The sequence below is a fragment of the Perognathus longimembris genome, chromosome 5, assembly GCF_023159225.1.
Source record: "Perognathus longimembris pacificus isolate PPM17 chromosome 5, ASM2315922v1, whole genome shotgun sequence".
NCBI lineage: Eukaryota > Metazoa > Chordata > Mammalia > Rodentia > Heteromyidae > Perognathus > Perognathus longimembris.
This window is the reverse complement of record NC_063165.1, coordinates 75,124,653-75,149,174: the sequence shown is the minus strand read 5'-3', so window position 1 is coordinate 75,149,174 and position 24,522 is coordinate 75,124,653. Positions and strand designations below refer to the sequence as shown.

The 24,522-nt window shown below is 40.9% G+C and overlaps 1 protein-coding gene and 1 long non-coding RNA gene across 10 annotated transcripts in view; both read right to left on the bottom strand.

Annotated features, from left to right (window-relative positions):
- Mecom (MDS1 and EVI1 complex locus) overlaps window positions 1-24,522 on the bottom strand; it is a 568,324-nt gene that overhangs the window by 454,946 nt on the left and 88,856 nt on the right. The window lies entirely within an intron of this gene.
- LOC125351998 lies at window positions 21,025-23,127 on the bottom strand. Its single transcript, XR_007211074.1, has 2 exons — window positions 21,778-23,127; window positions 21,025-21,557 (listed from the first exon to the last, which is right to left on the bottom strand). It is a non-coding gene; the product is annotated as an uncharacterized LOC125351998 (long non-coding RNA).

The window sequence follows — 24,522 nt, the reverse complement described above, 5'->3', positions numbered from 1 at the left end:
TCCAAGTATTCACAGCCCAAATGGAGGCATGGGATAAAAGTATTTCATTGGCCTTTTGTTCTGGAAATAATTGGCACAAATCTCCTTCATTGCATTAATGTTGTACCATTAATTCTATACAGCATGTATCTTAACACCTACTTAGCTATTCTGGGTTCCTGCCCAGAAAGTTGACTTACATGAAATCACAATGAGGCCCTTTGACAGTTTCCAACGTCCTGCTTTGATGAATAGTGTTTTTAATTGTAGACTTTTCTTAATTCAGGGGTCCAAAGTCATCAGCTCCCCAAACCAGCTGCTACCACTCATTTTACCCTCCTGCTCTCATCCTTATTACTTCAGAAACCCTGAGTCCAACTTCTCAATGCTTAAACTTTAGGGGAAGGGGGGAAGCAACCAAGACCTTTGCCAATCCTAAACTTTCAGATAGAAGGAAAATAGTGGATAATGAGAGACCCAGTGAGAAAGAAATTGTGTTGTTGTCATTTTTCAAGACAATGTAGAGGGATACCCATATTTTACAATCCTGTTTATTCTCAAAACATTCTCTCTCTCTCTCTCTCTCTCTCTCTCTCTCTCTCTCTCTCTCTCTCTCTCTCTCTCTCTCTCTCTCTCCCTTTCTCTCTTTCTCTCTCCCTCTTCCCTCCTGCCCAAAAGCCAGGACTAGTAATAGCTCACAAACAGAAGTTGAATTAGGACACTCAAAGACATTGTGTTGTCACAGCTCCAGTTACATGTAGTACATTTTGTAGAAAAATCATGTTATAAATAATGGTCCTGTAACTTGGTTTCTCTAGCTCATACCACTTTTTATAGCCAGAGTCTTTGTTCTTTAGTAGGTAATATATTAATAGGCTAGTAGATTCCAAAGTGGTGAAATAATAAGCTAAAAAATATTATGAGCATGCCCAGCTAATGCTGGTGGACCCTGCCCATATTCCTAGCTACTTAGGAGAAGCTGAGATCTGAGGATCAAAGCTCAAAACCAGCCTGGCAAGAAAGAGTCTGTGAGATGTTTATCAACCAGCAAAATAAGCCAGAAGTAGAGCTATGGCTCAAGTGATAGAATGCTAGCACTGAGCAAAAGTTCAAGGACAGTACCAGTGCCTGAGTTCAACTCCCAGGACTGGTGGGAAAAAAAATTATGAGTATATCCATCTTACACATGAATATCTGCATGTACATCTATATATGAATAAATATCTGCATGCTTACAAATTGTATATTTTACAATATCTGAGTTTATAAAAGTTGAAATTAGGATAGGAAAGAAATGATACACACAGGATTTTAATATGTGACCTTGACACTCCATCACATAACCTCCACATACCTTAGCCTATATGCTTCCTATTTTGAAGTTCCATTGATATTCTATGTCATGCCTTTTAATAGTCATTAGTTTTGTGGTCACAAACAATGTATGTACTGGGCCGGGAATGTGGCTTGGTGGTTGAGTGCTGGGCCAGCATTCCTCAGTACCACATACACAGAAAAAACTGGAAGTGGCCCTGTGGCTCTAGTGGTAGAGTGCTAGCCTTGAACAAAAGAAGCTCAGGGACAGCCCCCAGACCCTGAGTTCAAGCCCCAGGACTGGCAAAATAAAACAAAACAATGTACGTGCTACTTCTACACAGAATTTGCCATGCGTATGTAATTTAAAAGTCATTTTGATGCTGGGTGCTGGTGGCTCACACCTGTAATCCTAGCTACTCAGGAGGCTAAGATCTGAGGATCATGGTTCCAAGCCAGCCTGGGCAGGAAAACCTGTGAAACTCTTTTATCTCCAAATAACCAGCAATAAGCTGGTAGTGGCTCAAGTGGTGGTAGAACACCGGCCTTGAGCAAAAACTCCAAGAGAACACTACACCTAGAGGTCAAGCCCTAGTATCTACACACACCCAAAAGATTATTTTCATAAGCATTATCTCAGGTAACCCTCACCAGAACCTTTTCTTTATCTTACAGACTAGTAGCCGAAGCAACAGAACAGCTGACAATCACCCCAATAGACTACAGCGAAGCTGGATTGGAAACCAGAGTGAGCTTGCACAGCAGATACCTTAAGGATTAAATGGGCTTTGGTGTACCTGCCTGGAGTCCATGCCATTGCTTACAATATTACTCCTAAGAGAAAAATACTTCCTGAGTGCTAATTAACTGATTTGGAAACAAACTTTTGGAATAAAACTAGATGCTAGATTCAGGACTATGAATATGACATATTTCCAAATAAACAAGGGGTATTTTCTTCCATACAGGATAATCTGAACTATTTATTCTACCTCTAATGACAAAAAAGTAAGTCATCTAAACTTAAAAGCTTTTAAAGGAGTTCTAAGTTACCCATTTCTTTTTTTTTCAGTTGTGCCTGAGTGTTTTCTTTCTTTCTTTTTTTTTTTTGAGTTATTTATTGTCCAAGTGATGTACAGAGGAGTTACAGTTTCATACATAGGCAGTGAGTACATTTCTTATTCAACTTTTTACCTCCTCCCTCATTTTTCTCCCACCGCCCCCTCTCCATTTTCCTCCCCCCCTCCCGCCACCCCATGAGTTGTACTTGTACAATTGGTTTATAGCATATTGTCTTGGAAGTCTTGCTGTTGCATTGGTTCATCTTTTATCCTTTGTGGAGGTACCCGTTTCTATAAGACATCAACAAACACTAAGGACAGAGTTATAGTCCCTCTACAGGTGCCTCCAATTTCAAGGTCTGAAAGGAATTGAGCACTTGTCTTTATTGGGGTTTAAGAACCATTCCTAAAAAGTCATCTGAACCAAGACATTATCTATCACACAGTGAGACCAAAGGAGGATACTCCAAGGGGAGGAACCTATGTGCCTCTGAGCATATAAGATAAGATTTATCCAAATGAACTCTAGAAAATGGAAACAAGAGGTTTTTATTCTTTGTTGTTGTTTCTATTTTGTTTTTGTTTGTTCATTTATCTGTCTTTGGGAGGGTAAGGAGGGCACAGAAAGGGCGGGTCAAAGGGTAAAAAAATATAGCAGCCCCTGGGTATTGTATATATGTTTGTCTGAATTAGGGAAGGAAGGAGGAACATCAAGATGGTGAGGCAAAGGGTATAAGGCAACCAATGCAACAGAAGTACTTACAAAACAATATGTTGTAAACTAACTGCTAAGTGCTGCTGGACACGCTGATACACTCCTGTAGTCCCAGTATTCAGAGATAGGAGGATGGAGACTTAAGTCAACCTAGAGTACCTACAGGATTCCAGGTTAAGCTGGGGTACACAGTAACACCCTAACTAGAAAAGAAAAAGAAAATAACTGGGCTGGGGATATAGCCTAGTGGCAAGAGTGCCTGCCTCGGATACACAAGGCCCTAGGTTCGATTCCCCAGCACCACATATACAGAAAACGGCCAGAAGCGGCGCTATGGCTCAAGAGGCAGAGTGCTAGCCTTGAGCGGGAAGAAGCCAGGGACAGTGCTCAGGCCCTGAGTCCAAGGCCCAGGACTGGCCAAAAAAAAAAAAAAAAGAAAGAAAATAACTAAACCTCAAAGTGAGGATAATGACCCTAAGGGAAAAGGAAAAATGAAAGGGATGGGGGGGTGAGTATTTCAGAATACTTTAACACAGGTACACACACACACACACACACACACACACACACACACACAAACACACACACATATCTGAGGCATGATGAGAAAAGTGATCTCAAAGACAATGGGACAGGGGCTGGGAATGTGGCCTAGTGGTAGAGTGCTTGCCTAGCATACATGAAGCCCTGGGTTCAATTCCTCAGCACCACATACACAGAAAACACCAGAAGTGGCACTGTGGCTCAAGTGGTAGAGTGCTAGCCTTGAGCAAAAAGAAGCCAGGGACAGTGCTCAGGCCCTGAGTTCAAGCACTAAGACTGGCAAAAAAAAAAAAAAAGACAACGGGACACATATGTGTAAACAGCCATTATTTTGTCTTTTCCATAAAACATGGTAAAGAAATAATAAACAGCTAAAACTCAGTATGTATTCTATACAATGAAAACTGCCTTGCACTGGGCACAGGTGGCTCAGGCCTGTAATCCTAGCTACTCAGGAGGCTGAGATCTGAGGATCAAGGTTCAAAAACAGCCCGGGCAGCAAAATCCATGAGACTCTTATCTCCAATTAACCACCAGAAAACCAGAAGTGGTGGTGTGGCTCAAGTGGTAGAGGCCTAGCCTTGAGCTGAAGAGCTCAGGGACAGCGGCCAGGCCCAGAGTTCAAGCCCTATGACAAAAATAAAAATAAAAATAAAAAAACCCTCCTTGCAAGGATGCCATGTTTATCTCTCAACAGAATGAACAGGGCTTCACCTGGAGATAGAGTTTCAGAAAGACCCTGCTGAGTCCTCCCTTCCATCACTCTGTGGTGTGGTTATGGCCAGGGCGTGGATGCAGGAAAGCCCACCAGGAAAGCCTGTGGTTGGCTGAGGAGGAAGGGGGTGCACACTGTCCAGAACACTGATGTCATCGTTTAAAGGTTCTGTGTGAATGCTGCTACTGAGCTGTACAGCCACATGAACCTGCAATCTCAAACTCTCTACCTCCCGAAAGATAGGGACTTGTCCAATCCGCAGAACCCAGCCTGGGCAAGAAAGTCCATGAGACTCTTACCTCCAGATAACCAGCAAAAAGCCACATGTGGAGCTGGGACTCCAGTAGCAGAGCACCAGTCCTGAGGGGAAAAAAACACCAAGGGACTACATGCACCCAGGCCCTGAATTCAAATCCTAATATCATCATTGTCATCATCATCAACCTTTCAAAAGGCTGAGAAATGAAACTTTTATGCCTTCCCCTGTAGACATACATTTCTTAGTATTTCTCAGAAGTTCGTAAACAAACAAAATGCAAATGCACACAAAGCCCCCTTGTGGAGGTATATTTAACAACTCCTTTTAGGGGCTGGAGTTTGAGAAAGGGGGAAAGAATGGTCATCATGTGGAAGACAGTCAGAGATATCTAGCTTTCTGAGCAGTCAGAGATAACCAGCCCAGCCCCTGTCTCCAGAGCTGCCTTTGTATGAAGAGGGAGTCCTTTTTCCTGTCCTTATAGACACAAGGAGAAGCCTCCATCCTGCCTCAGTAGATTCCAAACCTTTCCTAGTCCATGCTGCTTTTATCTGTCTTTTATCACAGGAAGGAAATCAAGTGGCCATAATTTGGTTTACCTTTTATTTGGGGGGCTGTAACTTTTCGGGAGAAAATACTACTGTACCTCAGACCAAGACGGCATCTTTTGAACTAAGAAAAGACTCAGATTCTGAACCACCACTTTTTCCTCTGGATAAGTTTTTATTTCCTTCTAGGAAAAAGAAAAGGGAACAATTAAAAACCATCTCTTTGAAGCGCTGTGGAAGTCCACATTGAGATGAAAATGAAATATAATGTTCCATGTTCTATATTTTTTAAAACTCAGAGACAAACTTTCTTGACTTTCATGATGTGCATGTGGCCATTAATTTCAATGTCATATTATGGTTTTTGGCTGAACAGACAGTATGTATATATGTATGTAAGCAAACAAAACAAATGCATTTTGTATTCAAATTTATACGACTCCATACATTTTTATGCTGTTTATTTGAAAATTAATTTTGACTTAGGCCTCAGAGACAGCAAATATTGTCAAGATTTGAGGGCTACCTGAAAAGCCTTGGGGACAGCATTACCCTTATGCATAAGAAACAGCAAAATAAAATAAAAATAAATGAATTTCCAAGTACGTCATGGCTAATCCCTTGAGCTGACCTACAAATGAATTATGGGAGGTTTTGCTGCAGGACTGAGTAGATCTGGTGATTTCACTGAGAGATTTATCTTATTTTCCAACTTATTTTCATATCTTATTTCCTTTTCTTTTAGAATTAGACTGTAAATAAAAGAGCTAAGAGCGGAATGAAGCTCTCTTTCTAGAAGCCCAGATTGGATGGATAAATTAAAACAGTGAGATGAGTTTTCTAAGACCCATCCTCAAGGATTTGGGAAACTTAGCTGATGCAAAACAAGGCATTAATTTGGAGAGGCCTAGCGACTTAAAATGCTTAGTATTCTGACAATGACGAATTGCATCATTCCAAGCAAATGGTAATTTCACTTTTTGTGACAGTACTTTAGAGCAAAACCGACTTTCTTCACACAAAGAATTTGCAATCCTATTGAACAGAGGCAGTACCTGAATATCAGAAATCCTTCATTGTTTAAGTATCATCTGATATTCTTGATTGGCTTCGGACTGAAGGTTGGAGTTGAATTAGGGAGAAGGGAGGTTAAGTCCTAACCTTGAAAGACTTAGCGGCCATTGAAACACACTGCCTTCAGGCACTTATTGGCCTGTATTTATCAAAAAAAAAAAAAATCTTTTCAATTCAATGAGGGGAGGGAGAAAACACAAAACTTGTCACATTCATCAAGTGAAGCCACTGGAAAGACATCTACAGAACACCCAAAAAGCATAATCTTCCCCAAGAGCTGATAGAAATGGTAATTGGATGGGTAAGGAAAATACAACCAAAGCAGGGAAACTCAGAATATCATGGGGGGGGGGGGGGGGGCGGGAAATCAAGGTCAAAAGAAAAGGCACAGACCTTTTTTAACTTAGTGGGAAAAAAAAAAAAAAACCTTACACTTGGCCTTTGTACTAAGGCAAAAATGTACCTGTTGCTACCCGTAATTTATATCTTCACAAAAGACTCTCAAAAGGAACCTTTGTAATTTTTTAAAATTATTTAAGACCTTGTCTTTCACCTCATCAGAAAATTTCTCCTTAATGCTGGCTCCGGTAAAGTATGCTTCCCATAAATACATGCACGGGGTGGGGGGGAGTAAAAGTGAAAAAAGGAAGTTATTCTTTTATAAAGAACAGCTAAAGCAATAGCTTGTTTTTTCTCTCTTTAAACCATCAGAGGGAAGATATGCCCTGAGGGTGAAAAACACAGCTAAGGAGCTGAAACAAACCAGACTCTGGCAAACTGGAAAAGGAAGAAAAAAAAAAAAAGCAAAGCATTGTCTTCCCAAAGAGGCCCAGACCTGATGAATCACTAAGCATAAAGCAGCGTGTCTTCCTGCCTTCTTTGCTAATGAGCTAATCAGGACTGAGCCAAATGACATGTGTAAACAGATGAACAGACTGAGGATGCTGCCTTATCCTCCCGCTCTCTCTCTTTTTTAATCTTACACAAACACTGCCTTGCCGGGCTTAGAGGGGCTTTGGCAAAGGAGCGTCCATCCTGGGCTGCATCCAGCTGGTCCAGGAAGTGAACCAGTAAAGTGGTGAACAGCTCAGTGGTTGAGCCACACAAATGAAGAGCCTTCTTGCCCGCCAAGATAGCAGTGATAAGGAAAAGATGAGCCCCGTTTCTCCAACCCAGGGGAACACCCCACGCCTTCTTTGATAAGCCCCTTAGATAAATAAATAAAAACACCCTAGCATTTCCTACTAAACTACTAATTTACTGACCTGCCAGAAAAGAGAGAGAGAAAGAAAGAGAGCAAGCATCACTTGTTAATTTGCAAATTTCGAAGGTGTCTGCATACCCATTTCTATTATTCTGGGAATTCAACTTTCCACATCAGAGTTCTACGGTGATGTACTGGAGATGGAGTTTATGATTTGTGCTCACAGAACCACACCATATTTTAGGACAATGACATTGCTATTGATGGCTTCCTCTAATCTATTCCTAGCAATATGTTCATCTGTATGTTCCCATCCTCCCCCCTGCACCAAAAGAACAACCTCTGATTCCTAAAACACTATGTCATTTCTTTCCACAAATCTCATAGGCACATATATTATTATTATTTAACGTTTATTAAGTACCAACAGTATGCTAGGCACAATAGACATAGAGGGCCATAAAAACATATTTAACGCATCAAAAACCACAATAAAAGGACGCTGTGTTCATGACAGAAGACAATAAAACTCTTGGCAATTCATAGTTCAAGATGAAATGCACCCTAGATCCCAGAGAAGCCTTGGTACAGATGGCATATCAAAAAAAAAAAAAGTATTAGAATTTTTACTCAGCTGAAGTAAAAGAAAGTCATGTTTTCCTGATGCTTCCTTACAATGAATCTTCTTACACCAGGGCATTAATAGCTGGTCTAATTAAACCCTAAACTACATTCATAATACCTCCAATTAATTGTATGAGGAAACGGTCTTAAGCAAGCACGGTGGTAAGGCACTTAAGATGTGTTTATCTGCACAGCCGTGTGGTGCACAGGTGTTTTGATGAAACTTGAGAGGACCAATGATTTATCTGAGATCTCAGCATGACACAACCACACACAACACACGCTCAGCTGAAGAATGTTAAACATCATCCATAGGTCTTAAAACAACATCAAATGTCAGGTGCTGGTGGCTCTCGCCTGTAATCCTAGCTATTCTAGTGGCTGAGATCTGAGGATGAAGGTTCAAAGTCAGCCTGGGAAAGCCCATGAGACTCTTATTGCTAATTAATCAGCAAAAAGCTGAAAGTAGAGCTGTGGCTCAAGTGGTAGAGCAGAGAAGCTCAGGGATGGTGCAAGGCCCTGAGTTTGAGCCCCAGAACCAACACACATAACACACACACACACACACACACACACACACACACACACACACGCACACTATAAACACTGGATCCAGACTTTCTGATTTGAATCCTGGTTCAGCCGCTTTTAAGCTATGTAAGCCTAAACAGGTTAGTTAACGTCAAGGCCTCTGTTTTTCTCATCTATTAAAGAGTGATGAAGAAGTAATAATATCCTATTTCAGTTACTATGAGGATGAAATGATTTAAAATGCATAGAAAACTTTTTATGCAGGGTCCACCACAGAGTAAGTGTTTAAAAAGCTACTATTCCGGGGCTGGGGATATAGCCTAGTGGCAAGAGTGCCTGCCTCAGATACACGAGGCCCTAGGTTCGATTCCCCAGCACCACATATACAGAAAACGGCCAGAAGCGGCGCTGTGGCTCAAGTGGCGGAGTGCTAGCCTTGAGCGGGAAGAAGCCAGGGACAGTGCTCAGGCCCTGAGTCCAAGGCCCAGGACTGGCCAAAAATAAAAAAAAAAAAAAGCTACTATTCCATCAGTGTCCTAGCACTTCATATATTATCCTACTAGATACTAGATAAAGACAATATTACAGATGCTCCATCAGTAAACCATGGGCTGCAAGTTGAGGAAAAGATTCACACAAGCTACCTATCTCTACTCTCCAACCCCTAGGAACTTAAATAAACCTACTGACACAATGAGCTAAGACCCAACAAAGTTGACTTTTCCACTGGGTCACTTTCTGAACACCAGACTGATGAGTTGAGCGTTGATGAAAGATGTAATTGCATAGTGTTAGGCTGGATAAAACAGAATGGATGGATGAATGAATGAGCAATGGATCAGGGCCTAGATGCTCAAAGACCTAATTCCTTTAAAAAAAAAAAAAACAACTTTAAGATCTATGATAGGATTTGAAATTCCAAAATCATTCCAAAATGATTTTACTACTAACATTTCCATGAAGCTCGGTGAGCCAACGGGAGCTCAGTGATATGATTCCTGATCCTTTTCTGAAGGAAATCGCCATGGAGCACAATTTGGTCCCTAGGCGCCCACACCTCTCTGAGCTTTTTCCTTTCCTAAGAGATCCAGCCTCCTTTCTGTAACTTTGAGTTTGAATGTGCTACCATTTCATTACACACAGACTAATAACACAAAGTAATTTTTGGTGAGTTGTACATACAAACACAACCCAGTGGGTGAGGAAATGTTGCTAAAATTATTCTGATCCCATAAAATTTATTGCTCTGATGAAAATCTTGACATTCATTCCAAAGTTCAACTTAAACTCCCATGTAATACGGTAGGCCTGAGTGAGACCAAAGTAAATAAGCAATTATTTATAGCAATTATACGTGTGTGCATGCGTATGTGTGTGTGTGTTACACGTATTAAACTTTTCAGAAGAAGTCAGTAAGCCCACATTGTGGGGACTGCTGAATTAATTACTAGCATAACAAAAGGGTCTGCCCTTCAATGATCTCAGCATGTCACTTTGAATTTATCCATCTGCCTAATACCCACCTGTCCAGTGGCTCTTTCATTTGAGCACATATTATGGCATCAATATTCACTTTCAGGTTTGGGTAAAACCATTTCCATTTCTCAAGCTATGTAACTCCTTCTAAACACAAGTTGCTGAAAAACTGTAAAAAAAAAAAAAAAAAGCTCTGGAAATATCACATACACACACGTGCGCTGCGCGCGCAGACACACATACACCATCATGTTTGATTAAAAAAAAACCCAGCTGCACAACATTGTATGTTAATAAGCATTATTTAATTAACAGTTGAAGAACCTTTTTGAGCTGCTCCGGCAGATTTTGAACTTGATCTTCTAGCATTTGATGTCATGCTAGACCAGATAAATGACAAGTCTTTCGAGAGTCGGCAGAGCCCCTTCAGAACAGCTGCATGCTCTTCCCCCCTTCTTTCCAGCAGGTTTCTCACTTAAGAAAAAAACACGCTTCATTACATCGCCTCTTACTTGAGCTGCAAGGGTCTATTCAAAGAAGATAAGCCTCTTAGAAATGAAGTAGCGTTGAATTTAGGTTTTGAGTGACAGCAGGAAGATTTATCCATTCAACAGACAATACCGCTTTCTCTGCATTAATCTAGGAGGCGGACAATGATCTGTTTTTTAGGCCTCATCTCATCTCTTTCCCACAGCAGAAGGTGATTAGAGTTAGGAAACAGGGACTGTGAAAGAAAACTTGAGCGCTATCTCTCTAGCCCTCCTGTTTCCTGGAAGGGTAATGGGGAGCCCCTAGGCCAAGGGCATCAATCACAGATTCCCAACAAGGGTAGGATGTCTCACCATGGGGAAACCAAGAGGCCACAGGTAAAGGGGTGAACCCCAGGACCCAAAGAGAGAAGAAAGAACAAAGTAGTCCTTTATAAAGGAGTGGTCTAGAATTCCTCTGGGCTATTTAGTAAACAAGTAATTCATTTAGTAAGCAAATAAGAAAATTACATGGAATGAAATCAACCCAGCCCAGATAAATCTACTGAGAATCTCTCTCTTGGCTCAACACAGTGTTCTACCATCTCTCCACAGGCCAAGTAGGGATCAGTGACATTTGGGATGAGCTGATCTGCAGGCCACAGCCTGAAGAGGGGAGGAGGCAAAGATTCTTCTCAACACACACACACACACACACACACACACACACACACACACACCATGTGAGAAAACATGTGTAAGCACAATTTCATCTCACCTTTTACTGTCATTTTCTGCACCCCAACAGAGGAGTTTTTTGTTGTTGTTGTTTGTTTGTTTTGCCTGTCCTGGGCACTGTCCCTGAGCTTCTCTGTGCTCAAGGCTAGCTCTCCACTACTTGATCCACAGTGCCACTTCAGTGTTTTCTGGTTCCTGGGTAGTTTATTGGAGTTATGAGTCTCACGGACTTTCCTGCCCCAGCTAGCTCTGAATCGCAATCCTCAGCTGGCTGCCTCCAGAGTCTAGGATTACAGGCGTGAGCCACCAGCACCGGGATCCGCAGGAGTTTTGTTTTTTTGTTTGTTTCATTTGCAATGTCCCTCGCACCAAGCACAGAGCAATTTGGCATCAACTCACAGAATTCTCAGACCTTCTACAGATAATAAGCTGGAGTCCAGATGGGCACCTCCCTTTATAGGCAGTAACAGGTACTTAATGTGGAAGGCTTGTCATTGCATTAGGACAGTATTTGCTTAACTTTGTAGTACATAACTTGATTAATGAGCCTCAAAGAGAATCCAAAGGCTTGGTTTGGGACATGCTTTTTTAAGCAGGGGAAGGAGAAATGTGCCACTACTGGGGCTTGAACTCAGAGCCTGGGCACTGTCTCTTAACTTTTTCACTCAAGGCAGGCACTGGTGTTCTACCACTTGAGCCAGACTTCTAGTTCCAGCTTTTTTGGTGGTTAATTGGAGAGATAAGTCTCATGGACTTTCTTGCCCAGGCTAGCTTCAAGCCTCAATCCATGGATCTCCTCAGTAGTTAGGATTACAGGCATGAACCAAAGGACCCAGCTTGGGATTTGTATGTTTTCCACATACAAACATAAGACTGTTGTTTTTACACCACAATAACCATGATGTCTTTCATGAGCTCCTCACAATTGCTCCTTTCTCCTTTAGCACATTCTGAAGACACCTATCAATTATCAAAACTAAGTACATAAAATGAAATGCTTATCTCACTCCTCTCCAAGTACCCCTGCATCAAAATAATTGAGAGCCAAGATTTGGGCAAACAAGTATAAAACCAACTACTTTTATAAGGTACCACTTTTCCTGAGTAGGCTGTTTATGGAGGCCGTAAGAAACTTTCAGGGCTGGGAATATGGCCTAGTGGCAAGAGTGCTTGCCTCGCATGCATGAAGCCCTAGGTTCGATTCCCCAGCACCACATATATAGAAAACGGCCAGAAGTGGCACTGTGGCTCAAGTGGCAGAGTGCTAGCCTTGAGTGGGAAGAAGCCAGGGACAGTGCTCAGGCCCTGAGTCCAAGGCCCAGGACTGGCAAAAAAATAAAAACAACTTTCAGGTGTAATTAACTTAGTAAACAAGTAAACAAAAAGTCACAGACATTAACATGGAATCAAATCAAGTCACCCCAGTGACTCCTACATGCAAGAGCAAAGTGAGTGTTCTCTTTAAAAGAAAAAAAAAATCAATATAGAGTCATCACTTTTTGACATTTACTATGGGTAAATTGTGTTTTGTTTTGTTTTTGCGAAATGTCATATTGACAACTAGAGACTTGATATTCTCCTCAGGAGATACTGGAACCCTCTGTTTGTTAATCTTAAAGCTATTGTAACAGCCACGCATAGTGGTGACAAGATGAAATGAAATTCCCATTTCAACTAGGAACCCAGATCCAACACTAACACCAAGATGTGGACGGAAGAAGATTCTGAAGCACGGTGGCTCAGAGACTGCTCACCGGGATGTTCTGCAGAAAGTCGGGAACAATTCCAAAACAAACCAAGGCACACCAAAGCTCTGTTCTCAAATTGTCCAACTCAGTCTTGGAAAAGATAGCTTTGTTTCTACTTTTTTAAAGGTGATAAGGAAGGTTAATCAGAAGAGAAATGTGACAGAGAAAGAGAGCACATAGCACCACCTTCCTTGTTACAGAGCTAGGGCTTGGGTTAAATGGGGGAGAATTGGATGGTTTGCTGATTGGTGGGTCTTCTGCCTGTGAAGTTGTGATTTGTTGTTCCATCCTTATTTCCGCATTTTGGTTTTGTTCCCGTTATCTCCAGGCTTCAAGTTCAAACTCATCAATACAGGGCTGTTGTATACAACTTGGTGTCTGCCTAAAGCTTCTAGATTCAAACACTGATCTTCCAGGTTGGGAGGAAAAAAAAGTGAATCCTGTCTAGGGTATTTCAACATTATCTACTATCATTGTCTTTTTTCTTCCTTCCTTCTTTCTTGTCCTCTTTCTTTTCTCCCATTTTCTTTCTTCTTTCCTTTCTTCCATCTTTTCTTCCTCTTTCCTTCCTTCCTTCTTTCTTTCACCCTTTCTTGCTTGCTTTCTGACTTTACAACATTTTTTTTCTTTTTAATTACTGAAGACTCCTGTTTTAGAGAAACCCCTAATTGCTTCATTTTGAGATGTTGTGTTTAACCTCAGGAAATGGTGTTATAAGACCTGGCAAACAGCTTTCTGGTTGTTTCAATCAGTATCAGATTATGAGGTCCAGCCGGGTAAGAACCCTATTCATTTTCTTGGCCTGTCATCTTGATCTTATTTGAATGTCTGGGGAGCTGGAGGTGCTTAGCAAGGCCTGGGCTTGGGAGTGGGGGTGGGAGAACGGGGGAGAGCTAGGCGATGTGTTGGAGACACTGAAAGTTTTCATTTTGACTCCTTAATGAGAGCGACCTCTGACACGGGCTGATGAGTTCCATGCCTGTCCTGGTGTGCATTTTTTGAAAACATTTGACACTGGTCACAGGTCTGACAGGGATATGACTAATGAAGTCGTGGTATAAAAATAATGGGCTGCAATTGCAAGTCATTTGCATGAAACCGAACTCCGTAAAAACTTGTCTCTGTTCACTTTCTGTTTTCTAAATGAGTCAATAATATGAATCAGATGGCTCGGTGGGAACAGGCGCCCAATACTCCTTCTATATGTTTGGTAAATTAGTTGGCATTTGGTGCAATTTTTGTTGCCTTGAGGCCTGGTTTAAATTGGACTGTAGTTACTAAATTGCCAGGGCGATTGCAGAATGTGTAGGATAATACATAATACCTTGTTTTTCTTAGGCAGTCATCAGAGAGCTTCTTGTGAGGTCAAAGCATCCAGACAGCTCTCTAGGAAGAATAGCAACTGAGGGAACGAAAGAGAAATGGGAGGAAGAGGCTGGGGGAAGGGACAGGAGTTGAATAAAAGAAAGCAAAAGGGTGAAAATAGAAGAAATCAAGCACACTGAAAAGAAGGCAGTGAAATGAGTAGGGATTCAGAAACACAAAGGGAGAGGAAGAGTGAGGGAGAAGGATGATGAGAAGGAAAATAGAAAAAACAAATGCAAGAAAGTTAGAGAAATGAGGGACATGGGGAATAGAAGGGAAGATTTTAAAGAGAGCTCTTAAAACAAGAAACTGCCACCCGTGTCCATTTATCTTGTAACACTATTTTATCTTCACACTATTTATCTTCACAAGGTGCTAAGCATCTACAAAGCAAAAGCCCTGGCTTACAGAAGTCCACGCAAGGATCAACTCTTCTCCCTCTTTTATTTTGACTGTGTGACCTAGCTAAAGTGCCTAATGTTTTGTCTCTTCACCTCAAATTACCTCTGTCGTGGAGAAGTATTCACCAAAACGGCATCTCCATTTTACCAGCTGCATGAGGAAGTTGAGCCACAGAGAGGCATATTTCTAGAACTTTCTTCCAGTGAGGCTTGTCACTGATCATTTAAATATGATATTTTTTATGATTTGTCTGTATCAACATATATAGTTAGGATTAAATTAAATATCACTTGTCCCTGAATAAAAAGAAATACAGATGACTTATAAATCTATACAAATGTAAAGGATGAATAAATCAAAGAAGAGTTGTTTAGTGCACAGGAAGTATACACAGCCTGAAGATGAACGAACTGGCTCTGACAGCTCAGCGCCCTTCAGAATGTTCCCTAATCTCACTGAGCCTAAATTTCTTCAATCACAAAGTAAAGAATTCAAAGATCATGTTTTGTAAGGTTCTAACAAAATACCTGGTGTAGCAAAAAGAGCTAGAATAAAATGAATGAGTAAACAAGGCAGGCGTCATCATTCTCTTTTGTGCTTACCCTTCAAGAAAGAATTTTTCAACTTCCATTTCTACATAAATGAATACTCTTACAAATATCCCTCAGTAACACTGAAGATGTGATTCAGAACTTAGACCAGTTCCAAAAACCAACCACAGTCCTTCTGCTAAGAGGAAAAAAAATCCAACAACTGACACACGCAACCTGTCACTCCTGTCTCTTCCTCTTCCATTCTCTCTCTCTCCCTTTCTCTCTCCTTCCCACCCTTCCTTTTTTCTGCTCTTCCTCTCCCAACATATTTCAAACCTTTACTTACATCATAGATCAGTACATACCAGCCCAAACTCCCATAGTTATTCATTTTAAAGATTCACTGACTGAAAATAATTATGATTTGATAATAATTAAATTCTGGAAATATTTAAGATTGATTGGCTGAGCGTGTGTGTGTGTGTGTGTGTGTGTGTGTGTGTGTGTGTGTGTGTGTGTGTGTACAGGTCCTTGGGCTTAAACTCGAGACCTGAGTGCTTTCCCTGAGCTTTTTTGCCCAAAGCTAGTACTCTACCACTTCAGTGCTAATCACAGCTCCATTTCTGACATTTTTTGGCAGTTAGTCGGAGGTTAAGAATCTCACATCCTTTCCTGCCCCTGGCTGGCTTCAAACTGTGATCCTCAGGTCTCAACCTTCTAAGTAACTAGGATTACAGATATGAACTATGATTGGTTTTTGACAGATATTTTATTGTGGCCTGATTCTTATAAACTGATAAATCATAATTACTTTTAGTTCACTAGAATTGGCCACAGCCTGAGCACCTCAAACCCCAATTATTCTGGACACACATGCATTTGTTCTGTGAATGCCTGTCTAAGGAATGTAATTTACTTATCTTCATGGGGATTCTGGATCTATTCGTAGGTTTTATAAAGAAGCAGAAGAGAGATTCACTGATGAAGAAGAAGCTAACATTAAAAAGCAGTAAGAGACTTTAGAATAAGTATTAAAATGTCAAAGAGATGTTCTTTAAGAAACCACATGAAGTTTACTAAAGACAGAAAAGAAGTAAAGAAAAGCTTAAAGAAGGGTTGGAGCCATGGCTCAATTGGTACAGAGCCAGCCAAAGAATGAAAGCATCAGGTACAGAGTTTGAGTCTGAGTCTCAGACCAAAAAAAATTAAAAGCTTAAAGAAAATCTAGGAAAGCCCAAAATAAGATAAAGACACCCACATTCACTCTTTAAATGTGAGTGTAGGAACACCTAAATATGAACTGCTTCCTCTTATAATCAACATAGCTAAGGGCTACATAAGGTGGGTTGCACAGATCCTCATTATGTTCATCTTTTTTTTTTTTTTTGGCCAGTCCTGGGCCTTGGACTCAGGGCCTGAGCACTGTCCCTGGCTTCTTCCCGCTCAAGGCTAGCACTCTGCCACTTGAGCCACAGCGCCGCTTCTGGCCGTTTTTTGTATATGTGGTGCTGGGGAATCGAACCTAGGGCCTCGTGTATCCGAGGCAGGCACTCTTGCCACTAGGCTATATCCCCAGCCCCTCATTATGTTCATCTTTTAAAGAATGAAGTCCCTGAAAATGAATGGTATGCAAAAAATTTTAATAAATAACACTAAAGGAATGAAGAAGCAAACCCCAAGAGGAGAAAAACACACAAGTCCTAGTTATTTCAAAACTAGTGATCCTTGTTTTTTATTTTGGTGACCTGGGTATTGTATATATGTTTACCTGAATTAGAGAATGAAAGGGAGGAGGAACATCAAAATGGTGAGACAAAGGACAAAGGGTGAACCAATGCAACAGGGATAATACAAGATAATATGTTGTAAATTAACTGTACAACTTGGGAGGGAGTTGGGGGGAGGGAAGATGGGAGAAAAATGAGGGAGGAGGTAACAAGTTTGACAGGAAATGTATTCACTACCTTACATATGTAACTGTAACCCTTCTGCATATCTTTGTATATCTTGACAACAAAAATTACACACACACACACACACACACACACACACACACACACACACACACACACGGAAACCTAAAAAACACTAATGATCTTACCAGGCACCAGTGGCACCCAGCTACTCAGGTGGCAGAGATCTAAAGATCTTGGTTCTAAGCCAACCTACGCAGGAAAGTCCATGAGACTCTTATCTTCAATAAACCACCCAAAAGCAGGAAATGGAACTGTGGCTCAATTGATAGAGCAACAATCTTGAACAAAAATCTAAAGGATAGCACCCAGGCCTTGAGTTCAAGTCCTACTACTAACACAAAAGTAAAAAAAGAATCATGACTTTTGGTCCTAGAGATCAAAAATCAAATGTGAATGAACCTTAAGAGAATCATAGACCATTCACCCTCCATTTCCACAAATTATCAAATAAGGTAAGAGAAGATGGATAGAACATAAAGAACATTTAAATGTTAGTAAATATTGGAAGGACACACCCCATAGAGGTTATGGATTAAAGATCTTACAATCTTGTCTTAGATGGTTCATGTCTTTACCTGCCTGGAGGCCAAATACTAAATCATTACCAAATATGTGGTTCTATTATCTCAGACTAAAATCATCACCAATTTATAGGAAGGAGGCCAATCACTGAGTAATGCTGATCGGAAGACTTAAGGATTGAAGATGCTGATAAACTGGAAGTCTAGGATTAGCTTTCTCCAAAGCTCCACAGAATAGGATTCCACACAAATAAGTTTATTGGTGTAGTAGTGTTTGTTTTATTCATATGTGTGTACTTGGCTTATTTCTCTTATGAAACCACAAGTGTCTTGAGGTCAAGAGGCACATATATTCATCTTCGTTTCCTTCCCTCCTCTCCACCACACCCAAGATCTCCTATTCCTATGGCTGAGAAGCAGGTATATCATTGTCCCCTATCAACACCTGTAAAGCTTTACCTGCAGGTGCTCTGTCAGCCTGGTTTGGCATCAGTCCAGGGAGATGGTCAGCTATCTTAATATCACTAGTGGAAGAATCCAACACAAAACCCATATAAGGCTCACAAAATCATGAGGTCTGGCCCTGCCTAGGTAATTGGAAATGGGATCAAAATTCAATAAATCTAAGAACTTTTTTCCTAATAACATAAACATTAATACCAGCTAATATCATGAGCCAAATAGCCCTTTCAGATCCAAGGTTTCTGACCCCTGAATACAGTCTTTCCTCATTTTTGGCTCAGGCTGGACTCAAACATCAATCCTCTTATTCAACCTCATGAGTATCTGAGTTTACAGAAATGAAACACTCTGCCAAGCCCCCAATTTTGTCATTTCATTTGCAAGAATATTATATATATCCAGCAAGTTGCAGTATTGTGTCTCAAAAGAGAGAAAAATGTTGGAGATCAATAGCTTCGTGCAGCAGAACTAACTCAATCTCTCTCTCTATCTCTCTCTCTCTCCCTCCCTCCCTACCTCCCTCCCTCCCTCCCCCCCACTTTTTTGGGGGGTAGATATCAGTCCTGGAGCTTGAACTCCAGTCCTAGGTCCCGTCTGAACTATTGTGCTCAAAGCTAGTGCTCAACCACATGAACCACAGATCTATTTCCAGATTTTTAGGGATTAATTGCGGGTAAGAATCTCATGGACTTTCCTGCCTGGGCTGGCTTAGCACTGTGATAATCCTATTTCAGCTTCCTGAGTAGCTAGGCTTACAGGCATGAGGCCTCTATCTATCTATCTATCTATCTATCTATCTATCTATCTATCTATCATCTATTTGCCCGTCTTGGGGCTTGGATTGAGGGCCTGAGCACTGTCCCTGGCTTCTTCTTGCTCAAGGCTGACTCTACCTCTTGAGCCATAGCACCACCTCCAGCTTGTTCTGTTTATATGGTACTGAGGAATCAAACCCAGGGCTTCATGCATATAAGGCAAGCACTCTACCACTAAGCCATATTCCTAGCCCTCAATTTCTATTTTTTAATGCCTTCATTTCAACATCTTCTAAATACTTGTCTGTTTAAACAGCAAGTGATCTTAAAGCTACATTGTTCAATCCATTTTTCTGTAAGCAAACCAGGATCTAGAATACTTGTAACCCCCCAGGAGGAAGGCTTTGTGGAAATGAAGGAATTTTATCAGGGGACTCTTCAATTTGAAACTTTTTGACATCATAAACACCCTTTGCATTTGAATTTGTTCTTTCATTTTTCCCTCTTCTTTATATCTTAAGCATCTAAGGCCAAAACTAGTTTTCCATCTAGTTCACATAATTTATTTATCACCTTGGGCATCGATTTGTGGTGTAATGTAAATAACAATACTGTTTTGCATGGCTATTGAACCTCTAGAAATTCTTTACCGACATTAATTTTCGCAACCCTCCTTAAGGAATAGGTGAACAGTGGTATTATTAAGACTAAAGCTAATGAAATCCGGCTTGAAGAAGGACATATTTACAAGAAAGTTTTAATTTCCCATTTGTCAGCTCAGTATTATATTGGCATCTATTTGTGTTTCACTAGCTTCAAAAACAAAAGCAAACATCTGCCTTTATAATATCCCCTAGGATCGTATAATTTCAATTTACATTCCTCTCCAGATAGGAGGCTGAATTTAGGTTATTGGCTTGTTCATTTCTTTTCTGTTTTAACAGACATCTGTAGCTACAGGACACCAAAACTTGGCCTGACCAGATGCACAAATAAAACTCCTCAGTCCAGTGAATCCTAGCAATTCAACTATGTGGCAATATTCTTTTTGCCTCCTGGTACCAGAGCTTGAATTTGGGGCCTCAAGTTTGTTCAGCTTGCTTGGTCAGCTGGCTCTCTACCACTTGAACCACATTTCCACTTCCAGCCCTGATTTTTCCTAGTTATTTTTAAAATGGTGTCTCACAGAGTTTTCTTCCAGGTCTGGCTTTGAACTAAGACCCTCCAGATCTCAGCCAGGTCCTGAATAGCTAGGACCACTTGCATGAGCCACTGGAGGAGCCCAGTTTGTGCGTTTGCTTTCAGCAATGCTTGCTTCCATCTGACTATGGCATTATTGTAGTAATTGTAGTAGTAATAGTGGTGACACTTAGGATTGGGTGCCAGTTTCTATTCTAAGCACCTTACACACATTAATTCATCTAACTTTTGCAGTAACCTAAATGCTCTCTATCTACTTTTCAAATGTGGAAACCTAGGCTGAGGGAGGTAAAAAGAGTCACCCAGAGACTCAGAGCTAATAAGACGTGGAGTTGGTATTCAACCCCAACATTCTGGTTCCATGCTCTGATACCACTATTTATTGAGCATCTGTTTTTTGGCTAGGCACTTCACAATGCTATGACTACTCAATCATTCCTACAATAGAGAAACAATCATCCCTCCACTTTGATTTAGGAACGTTTACTCAAAAGCCTAGAATTGCCCAAATCTTTCTGATAATTGCTTCTCTTTCTTAAGTACTGAAAAAAAAATCAGTAAAACAGATTTGTTGTTGTTGTTACCTGTCCTGGTTTCTATCAAGGGATGGTGGCTGTCCATCACACAAAAACCCACACATGAACACAAATGAAACAACTGGTCAGCAAGAAAGGAGAACCAAGCCAGCAAGTTTTTTTGACTGCCAGCTGAGCAAAAAAGGAAGAGGAAATACAAATCTCTGTTGGGATCTAACCATCTTACTTCTCAATGTCCTATACTAGAATCATGTAAACTAACTCTAGAACTTATTGTTTTTAATCTTTACATGAAAAAGAGATGAGGAGCAAAGACATCATTGTACATACAATTGTTTGACTGTATGGAGAGCAGGGTGCTATGATGTAAACGTGTAATCTCAGCCCTCCAAAAGCTGAGGCAGGAGGATCTCAAGTTCAAGGCCACACAGGGAGTTACACAGGGAGAAGTTGTCTCAAAGAAAAGAAAATTCTACTGATCTGGCTAATCACAGCCTAATGCCTCATGGAACAAAAGACATCCAGTTCCATGTCTGTGTCCTTTGTCTTTGAGAAAATGCATCCAAGAAAACATATACCTAAATTAATCTTTGCACCCCAAATTAAATGCCTATGGTTTAGAGTGAAAAGCAGGCAAGAATAACCATGAACTCCATGCAGTTCCAACTTACAGTTTTAACTGAATTGTGATAATCATTCAACATTTTCCTCTCAATCACATATCTATTGTTGAAATCAGAAGATCATTACCAGTATATCGAGCCTTAATCGTTTTCTTAAACAAAATAAGGTTACACAAAGAGACATCTAACATCTTTTTTTTTTTTTTTTTGGCCAGTCCTGGGCCTTGGACTCAGGGCCTGAGCACTGTCCCTGGCTTCTTCCCGCTCAAGGCCAGCACTCTGCCACTTGAGCCACAGCGCCACTTCTGGCCGTTTTCTGTATATGTGGTGCTGGGGAATCGAACCTAGGGCCTCGTGTATCCGAGGCAGGCACTCTTGCCACTAGGCCATATCCCCAGCCCGACATCTAACATCTTGTGTATCATTCAACTTTGAAGAAGTCTTTGCATTTTCCATGTTATATGGCAATTTTCAACCAAAACACTTGTTTTATCCAACAGTAGATGATATGGATACAACACATAGCCTCTTTAGCCACCTCCTACATGACTTTTCCCTAGGCAATAGTGAGTTTTACAAACTCCTTGTGGATTTTTTTTCATTTTCTCCTAATGATTTTGTTTTGTGTCGTTTTATTTTCTTCATGGGCTACCAAATGATGAGTCTCTCCCCTTCCCTGGTCCCTCACATTAAAAGTTCTGCCACCTCCTGTAAGAGATTTAAGTAATATGTTCACCAGAGTTCAGAGGTGAAGAGAACGGAATTTCAAAACCACACAATTGATGTGGAAATGAAATCCATTCGTTGCCAGTTTCCCTGTCCGGCGTCTGGGAAGACCTGCGTGTAAGAGGCTGCTTGATTTGTGGGACGGAGAGATTTTTTTTTACACTTTCTAAAAAGACAAAAAAGAAAAAGCTATACTGATTTCTAGGCTCATCTATACTTCTTTTCCTGGATTTTATGTGGAAACATTTTAGAACTCCCAGTTTCCGTACTATGTCTGTTTTCTAGTTAATTAATTCTGCATTCCCACATGACACACGGCCCTGTGTCATAAAAGGCCACATGGGCAAGTACTGGATAGAGTCAAAGAAAGCCCTTTACAATATTCAGTTATAAATTGTTTTTCATTTTAAAACAATGGATGCTGTGTGTAAAAAACAGAATACATCAACTACAGAAATATAAATCTTTGGTTTTTAGGTAAATTAAATGTACTTTCTAAGCTTTTCTTCAAAACACAAAAAAAAGCATGACTATTCCACCTCTATATTTTTAAATTTATCATCTTTCATGTTCTCAACTAAGGAAATGAAATCTATTCTCTATTCTGATAGCTATGCAGGAGCTTCTAAAAATTACCAACAACTCTCTGTTTTCTTCCTGCCAGAACCTTCAAGGCTTTGGAGGGGGGCAAGAGGAGAACCTCCAAATCATTATCTTGCTTATTTTCTATTTTATTTAATACTAAAATGGCAAACACCAAGACCATGAGCTTCCCAAAGAGACACAGAGCTTTGTGTCTAACAGTTGAAAGGATGATGAGCCAAACGCCAGAGGCCACACCTGTAATCCTAGCTACTTGGGAGGCACAGATCGGAAGGACCGTGGTTCAAAGCGAGCCTTCGGCCTAAACTTCATGAAATCCCTTCTCAACCAGTAGCTGGACACAGTGGCAGATGTCTGTCATTCCAGCTATAGTGGAAGCATAAATAATCAAAGTACAGAATATGTAAGTGTAAACTAGTATGGTTAAAGCCCTTTACATAATTAATACACACTGATCTTAAAAGAATTCTCCTCTCACACCTAGCGTTTCCTGTTCACTTTCTTTTCCCACCACTGTCCTCTCTGGATATCTCTGGAGTGGGCAATGTTCATCCCCTTCTGTCTGTCCTTTGTTCTACACCTGGGTCAGAGGCAGATAAACAACAGATTGCCAACAAACTCCAGTACAGCTAATGTTGGCTTTCCCTTTCTATAAACGAGGATAAAATAGCAAACTCTCCATAGCTGTCCATTTCACTCATTTATTTTTCTAATGCGTCATGTTTCCAGGAGAAAATCTATTGGTTTGCTAATAAACAAGTACAAAATTGAAAACCTTGCTGCTATAGGGGATGAGGCAAATACCACAAAGAAGATGAAGACTGAAAGAGACTTATCAATGGCAGCTACCTGGGTAACTGGCTATACAGCCATTCTGGTGAACCAGCCACCTGGCAAACCAGGTCCCACAGAGTACGAGCCAGTGTGGAGCTGTCCCTAGTACTTCTCAGATGCCAATTTGCTTAAAAGACAATAACTGGAAAAACCAGGACTAAGTCAGGATAAGATCCTTGCCTCACCAGGCACTGTCGATCACACCTGTAATCCTAGCTACTCAGAGGGCTGAGATCTGAGGATCAGGGTTCCAAGCCAGCCCGGGCAGGAAAGTCTGTGAGACTTGTATCTCTAAGTAACTACCCGAAAGCTGGAAATGGAGCTATAGCTCCAGTGGTAAATAGCTGGCCTTGAGCACAAAAGCTAAAGGAGAGGTCCCTGGCACTGAGTTCAAGCCCCAGTATACTCACTCATACTCTGTCTCTCTCTCTCTCTCTCTCTCTCTCTCACACACACACACACACACACACACACACACACACACACACTTTCTCTAATACTCAGGCCCATCAAGTAGGTCTGAGGGAAGGCCAAGCTTTCAAATCTCAGCTGTATGTCAGGCACCGTGCTAGGACTCTTACATGTCCCTGCCATTTACTCTTCTCAGCTGAACTGCAGTGTGAGCCTTATTTGTTTCCATAATACTTAATGAAAAACTGAGGTTGGAAAAGGCCTCAAAGCCACTTCACAGTGACTAGGAAATAATAATCTTGCAGTAAACCACTTCACTTCTTATAATTAGGACAAAAGTTTGTCCGCATTAAACCAGCAGAGACAAAAGTGTTTATGTGTGTCTGCCCAACATGGAATCAGAATTTAGCTGAGATATTAGTCTGGGATTATTATTTTTCTACTAATGAGAAGAAATAGGAAGTTGCCCTATGTAGCATAGAACCATACAGAATATATGCAAGGATGCCAGCAATTAGCAGTGGAGACACAGATGATGTAGCTGACAAACACTCCCTCACTGAAGTGAAATTGATATTCTGG